General features: G+C 41.8%; 1 protein-coding gene and 1 non-coding gene across 2 annotated transcripts in view; both read right to left on the bottom strand.

Moving 5' to 3' along the window:
• The window catches only part of STXBP1 (syntaxin binding protein 1), a 41,498-nt gene extending 41,382 nt beyond the window's left edge, over positions 1-116 (bottom strand). The window contains exon 1 of the mRNA XM_025051240.1: positions 14-116. The gene's annotated coding sequence lies outside the window, so the exon portion shown is untranslated. The remainder of the gene's footprint in view (positions 1-13) is intronic.
• A 6,417-nt stretch (positions 117-6,533) lies between these two features.
• Positions 6,534-6,652, bottom strand: LOC112484858. The gene has a single exon (XR_003048265.1). It is a non-coding gene; the product is annotated as a 5S ribosomal RNA (ribosomal RNA).
• Positions 6,653-6,945: the final 293 nt, after the last annotated feature.

Below are 6,945 nucleotides of genomic sequence, written 5' to 3'. Positions count from 1 at the left end.
AGTAACTCCGCACCAAGCAAGGACTCCCCAAGTCACTCACTGCACTCAGCTCCGTGTACACCGAGCTCCATTCATTCACCTTCAAATGTGACAGCTCCCTCCCGCTCCCAGCACGCTCACTCCCGCCCATCTCTGGCATCTGGCATAAAATAATGACTTAGCAAACGCCTGAAGAATGAATGAACCCCCCACCCCCACCCCTAGTGGCATAACTGAGCAGTGCTTGCTGGGAGTGAAATGAGCAGTTCCGTTCAGTGTGCCGCATGGCTGAGTAAGGTGCTTCCACCCAGTGGCTCCCAACGACCACCTACACTCCCCCTTTCAGCCAGCACCCCCTGACACCCTGGGATTCAGAACTCCCAGTTCAAGGATCACCCCTGGGGAAAAAAAAAAAGTCTGAGACTCTTTTGCTACTGGGGAGAGAGATCTCTTTATTCTTGAGGAACTTGACAGGCAAACTGTGGCGATTCTAGCCAGTACGAGTTTGCAAGGCAGAAAAATCTAAAAATATTTTCCCCTCAACTCTCCTCACTCCAATTTAGTGAGGAGTGTGATATTATGTAAATGTACAGATACAAGCGCTCAGGTCTAAAGTTTCTGCCATCTTAACATTTCTCTATACACTCATTTTTTAACCAGTAATTGAGATATCACCACCTTAGCCAAAATTCTTTAAAAAATTCATATTAGAGAAAAAATTCAGTCAATAATTCAGGTGCCATAAGAAAAAAATTGCCCACAACAGTAGTGGTATCTAATATTTATTGAAGACTTACTATATGGAATATGCTGTCCTATACATTTATTGAAGACTTACTATATGGAATATGCTGTCCTATACATTTAACATGTATCATCTCATTTAAAACTCACAGCAACTCTTAGAGATTAAATATTATAATCACCCCCTTTTAACGGAGGAAACTGAGGCCCCAAGAAGTGAAGTATCTAGCAATTACACAATAAAATGTGCATAACTATATGAAATCTATGGAGAATACACCCCTAAAAAACATATAAAGCAATTTCTTGACCCCATGGAATTTGCAGTCAGTCCAGTTGAAGAAATAAGACATGACACCTGCAGCATAAAGATAAAAAGTCATAAGACCCTCATGCACTGCTGGGGGACTGTAAAATGGTACCATCTCTTTGGAAAATAGTCTGGCAGTCCCTCAAATGGCTAAATGTAGAGTTACCATAAGTTTCAACAATTCCACTGCTGGGTGGATAGCTAAGCTAAGAGAAATGAAAACACAGGTCTACACAAACACTTACACGTGAATGCTCACAGCAGCACCGTTTGTGATTGCTAAAAAGGAGAAACAACCCTAATAGCCATCAATTGATGGATGGATAAATAAATGAAGTCCATGCATACAATAAAATACCATTCAGCCGTAAAAAGGAGTGAAGTACTGACATATGCTACAACTTGGATAAATCTTTAAAACATGCTAAGTCAAAGAAGCCAATCACAAAGAACCACATTTGTGTAATTCCATTTATATGAAATGTCCAGAATAGGCGAATCCATAGAGATAGAAAGTAGATTAGTAGTTGCCTAGGGCGGGAGGGAATAGGGAAGTTGGGATATCTAAGGAGCACTGAGTTTATTTCTGGGGTAATGAAAGTATTCTAAAATTGTGATGATGATGATGCACAATTCTGTGAATATACTAAAAACCATCAAATTGTACACTTTGAGTGGGTGAATGGTATGGTATGTGAATCACATATCAAGAGAACTGTCTTTAAAAAGGCATCAGAGAATTTTAAATGAAAACTTCAAACTCAAAAGAAAATACAGTTTTGCTTAATATAAAACTGTTCCATAGTGTCTTCGACTGAAGACAGGTACCTGGCTTATCCCTATAAAATATCAGTTATCTAAAGTTATAATTTCCTTTTAATTTGTATCCAAATTATACTTTGCACAAGTGAGACTAAAACAGACCACAAATCATCAGCCACAGGGTAGGAACAGGGCACTGCTCCCTGTAACTACTGAACGACAATGGGTTAATCTGGGAGTGTTCCTATTACGTTACTTTTGGGGTGGTGGGGAGTGGGAGAGAAGGAAGGAGAGGTTGGTCACAAGCTTTAGACCATGCAGAGATGGAGGAACTGTGCCTTGATTCCTCTGCCCTTCTAAGCACACTCGGAGATTGCATAAGACTCAAATGTCCGAAGCGATGACACCCAAACCTTGGGCTGCTGCCAGGATCTAAGAGGAGTGCATGGTGATAAGTAAATGCCTGATATCTGAGAAACCCAATCTTAACCTCAGGCCCAAAAGGATGCTGGAGAGAGTTACAGAAATGACTGTCTACTTTCTCTTTCACTCTATGGGGAAATCCTCATTTCCCCCTTTCTGTTTCATGAGATTTAGAGCCAAAAGGTTAAGCAGCTAGAAAATCTCTAAAGCAAAGCCTCATGGACCTTGGAACTTTGATGAGTAGAAAAAGAAATCTTAACCTGCGGACAAAAAGAGATTAGAAATAGGAGCTCCCAGCAGTACTTCAGATACAGCAGTCACTTCACCTCAATTCCAAAGGAGTTATTTTCTTCTTCTTAAGTTGCCTTCAACATGATGTTCTTTGGATAAAAGCTGTGAAGTTACCATGTATATGCAAATAAAAACATCAACTGAGAGAGGAAACCAAAACAATTTATACCTACTTAAAATCAATAGCTTATAGTAGTAAATACTATTTAGTTACATTAACATTTTAAAACAGAAAGACCAAAAAAAAAAAAAAAGACAAAAAATGGTGAAATGGCAATTAACCCTCTAGGACAGAAAGCACTGTGACTGTAAATATGCAATTTTAAAAGAAAGGACTCAAGAATGAGGGCCATTTTTTATACATAATAGCGATACTACCATGCAGTCATTTGGGAAGCATTTCACATTCGCTAAAGAAACAAAACAAAACACACTGCCCTTGTACTTTACCCACAGCAGCAGACCTCATCTGTTAATGGCCCGTTTGGTTTGCCAGCCTGCATCCTTTTCTTTGCAAAAAGCTTGTCCTCCTAATACAGGCTCAATGATGACTGCAGTAATTCCGCCTTCAACTGCAGGGACCGAGAATCATTGCTTATCTTGATCCTGGCAGGAACCCAACGTGTGGCCAGTATCTTAAATTGGTAGATGTGGCATTTAATGGCTCCAAATCACATGTCTAGACTTCAATGGGAGTTTCCCTAAGGACTAAAGGGTTAGGGAAAATACACTTTGAAAGAAAGGGAAAGACACGGCAACACTATTCACAATAGGCAAGATATGGAAGCAACCCAAATGCCCATCGACAGACGATTGGATAAAGAAATTATGGTTTGTATATACAATGGAATCCTACCATTTGCAACGACATGGATGAACCTAGAGGTTAGTATGCTGAGCATAAGTCAGACAGAGAAAGCTAAATACCATATGATTTCGCTTACATGTAGAATCTAAGGAGCAAAAAGAACCAACCAATCAAAAACAGACTCACAACCACAGAGGACAATCTGGTGACGGCCAGAGGAGAGGAGGGTTGGGAAAAAGGGGAGAAGGGTTAAAGAAGTACAAGTAGTTGAGAGTGGTCACGGGGATGGGGAGCACGGCATGGGGAATGCAGTCAGCAGTAATGCAATGGCTGTGCGTAGAGCCAGACGGGTGATAGAGTAATCAGGGGCATCGTTTCATAAACTATAGAAATGACTAACCAATGTGCTATATACTTGAAACTATTAATAAAGTAAAATAAAATGCTAAAAAAAAGAGAGAAGAAGAGAGGGAAAGAATGGAATGTTTCATATGCTCGCAGACACCCAGAGCAGACGGGGGACATAAAGATCATGTAGTCTAGGACGCATTCAGCAATGTCTGGAGATGTTTTTGACTGTCACAATCGGAGGGTGCTATGGGCATCTAGTGGGGAGAGGCCTGGGATGCTGCTAAACATCCTACAATGCACAGGCTCACATGGCCCAAAATGTCAAATAGTGCTGAGGCTAAGAAACCTTGATCTCGTCTATTTTATAAAGAAACCGAACCTGAAAGAGATCGAATGACTTGTCCGTGACAGTGCTGGTAGGAATCAAAATAAGGATTTTGAAGTCCAAGATTCTGATCAACCCAATCTGTTCTGCTTTAAGATTTAACCTGCTTTAGGTCTGAGATATGAAAAAATGTTTAGTCTCACACAGCATTTGGACAAGACCACAGGCTCAAGCCCCCTCTGGAACCTTCCATACAGCCATTCTAGAAGTGTCAAGCTGACGTGAGAAAAACCTCAGAAGGCAGAAAATGTGGCCCCCCCAACCCCATCCCCCAACACACACAAAGGTCTAATTTCAGGAGGGCTGCTTCCTTTTCCCAAATCCACATAGCTGCTTACGATAAGATACCAGGGTAAAAAACATCCTGTTGGGCTCAGGATCAAGCACGTGAAGAAGGTGGAGCCCCAAGGATAGAAGAAACACTGACAGTCTAAAAGAAATATCTGACTCTGCACGAACTTCACTGGATACGCAGACTGGGTGATTTTCTCATGATTTCCATGATCAATAGAAAAGATTCTGCTTCTTATATTTTAATACAAAGGTCCGTGTAGATGGTTTTTTCTTTTCTGCTTAAATCATCTAGACCACAGGCAATTTCCTCCAGCCATCTATTTGTACCAAAATGTATAGGTGGGCTCTCTTTGTCCCCTCTTCATTTACCTAGGAATTGTTTGAAGACTGCCCTCAAAATATGTGTGTCGGATAACGGACTTTGCCCAGCCTTCAGCTAGGGGACAGGTAGGTGGCGAAGAACTGAATGGTGAAGTCTGTCTCTCCAAACTGTATAATTTAGTAAAAACTTCTACGCCAAAGAGCACTCCACCGAGAATGAGTACTGGAGTCCAGGAGGGGTGCCCGGCACTGGAAGAAATGATCTCAGGCTTCATTCGATCTCTCGCTTCACAGTGGGCTAATGAGCCAATTCAAAATAAAATTCCTGGATTTGGGGTGTCCTAAGTGCTTTTCTAACCTGCCTCTGTTTAGTCAGTTTTGTTTGCTGCCCCATCAGCCCTAGTACTCTAGCAGACTGCTCTGATTCTCTTTTTTTTTAACAAGTGGCCCAAAGAGCTAGTCATTCTGCTGTTAAGAAACTAGGGTGTGGTGGTCCCCAGCCTCTGGCTGGCAGCCACTTACCTCCTTCTTTCTTGAAATGCAGTTCTTATAAATGATCAAGTCTTATTTTTAAATTCTGAGTCTGTGGTCTTATTTTCTACAACAGGTGTGTGGTAACTGACTTAGCGGGCCTAGGAAAGCTAAATCCATCCGAAGTGGAGTCCTAAGCCAGGAGGAGGGAACACTGAAAACCAACCGAATCTACACGGAAGAACCAAGTTTTAGGAACTGGAAGCACCAGGTACCTCTGGAACCTAAAGGATGGGGTGGGGCAGAGGCGTGTTGGTAGCAAGGTATCTGAGAACCAGTGGCATCTTGGATCCCTTCTGCCACTTCCCATCACTGGGTGACTGTCCTTTTCCCAACATGGCGGAACTCTGAAAAATTTCCTTTTCGGAGAGTGTAGAGGGTCCCTGGACCGGGGGTACCCAAGGCACGGTTGAGAGACTGAGTCTAATACTGAAAACTGAGGGGCTAAATGACTATAAGTACAGTTGCTGGGAACTGCCCTCCATGCCCGGGGCCTCTTCATTCACTCAGCTCCCAGAATCCTGGCAGCTGAACCTTTACCTCCCAGGCCGAAGACAGAAAGAGACTTCTCTGGGGAATTGATCCGAGAAGAAAAATGTAAACACACTGACACTGAGGACTTCCCAACAAGGAAGTCCCACCCAGATCACACCCAATCACAAAGTCGGGGCTCCCAGTCAGCATTTACTGCTCTCATTCTGAATCACAAGGGTGGGCTACACACCAGAGGAAAGTCCCTACATGGAAAACAGAGACCAAAACAAGCAAAACAGTGACCACAAAACCTGGAGGAAACAGACTAGGCAAGGATTTTTTTTTTCAAATTTTTTAAAAGAGAGACATAAAAGAAGATATTGCATCCATGAAACAAGAATAGGAGGCTATAAAGAAGAAAACTAAAAAGAGCTCTTAGAAATGTTTAAAGAACATGATGGCAGAGATTTAAAATTAAATAGAAGAGCTGGAAGATAAAGCTGAGGAAATCTAGAAAGCACAGCCAAAGAAATAATTGAAAAGATAAGAAAACTAACCCAAGAGGTTCAACATCACAGGGTAAGCGAACTGCGGCCCGCAGGCCAAATTCAGCCTGCAGCCTGTTTTTGTACACTTTAAGCTAAGAACGACGTTTACACTTTTAAAGGGGTGGGGAAAAAGAGAATATGTGGCAGAGACCATATATGGACCATGAAAACTAAAGTATTTAGTATATGCCCTTTACAAAAAAAAAATTTCTGACCTTGTTCTAGCACAATGGATAAGAACAGACAAATACCAAGGCAAATAACTATGAAATCCAGAAGACGAGAAATCTGCTGCCATTTTTTTTTTTTTAACGCCTACAGCACCTGGTCTTCCTAGGTGGTCTCCCATCCAAGTACTAACCAGGCCCGACCCTGCTTAGTTTCTGAGGTCAGACGACATCAGGCACATTCAGAGTGGCATGGCCGTAGACTCTGCTGCCATCTTTATCTCTGTCCTGCATATAATACGTCTTTATTCTCTGGCTACTACGGTTTTCTTTTTTTTTCCTTTTTATCACTGCTTTTAAGCGATTTGGTTATGATGTGCCTTTCTGTACACATTTCCTGTTACTTATGCTTGGGGTTCACTGAACTTCTTGGATCTGAGAGTTTACAGTTTTCAACAAATTTGGAAAATGTTCAGGCAATATTTCTTAAAATACTGTTTCTCTTCCCCCCGCCCATTTTTCTCCCCTTTAGAGATTTCTATATAGTAGTCTCCTTG

Source organism: Pteropus alecto, unplaced genomic scaffold, assembly GCF_000325575.1.
Source record: "Pteropus alecto unplaced genomic scaffold, ASM32557v1 scaffold67, whole genome shotgun sequence".
NCBI classification, from domain to species: Eukaryota; Metazoa; Chordata; class Mammalia; order Chiroptera; family Pteropodidae; genus Pteropus; species Pteropus alecto.
Note: the sequence above shows the minus strand (reverse complement) of the source record. Positions and strands in the feature narration are given on the sequence as shown.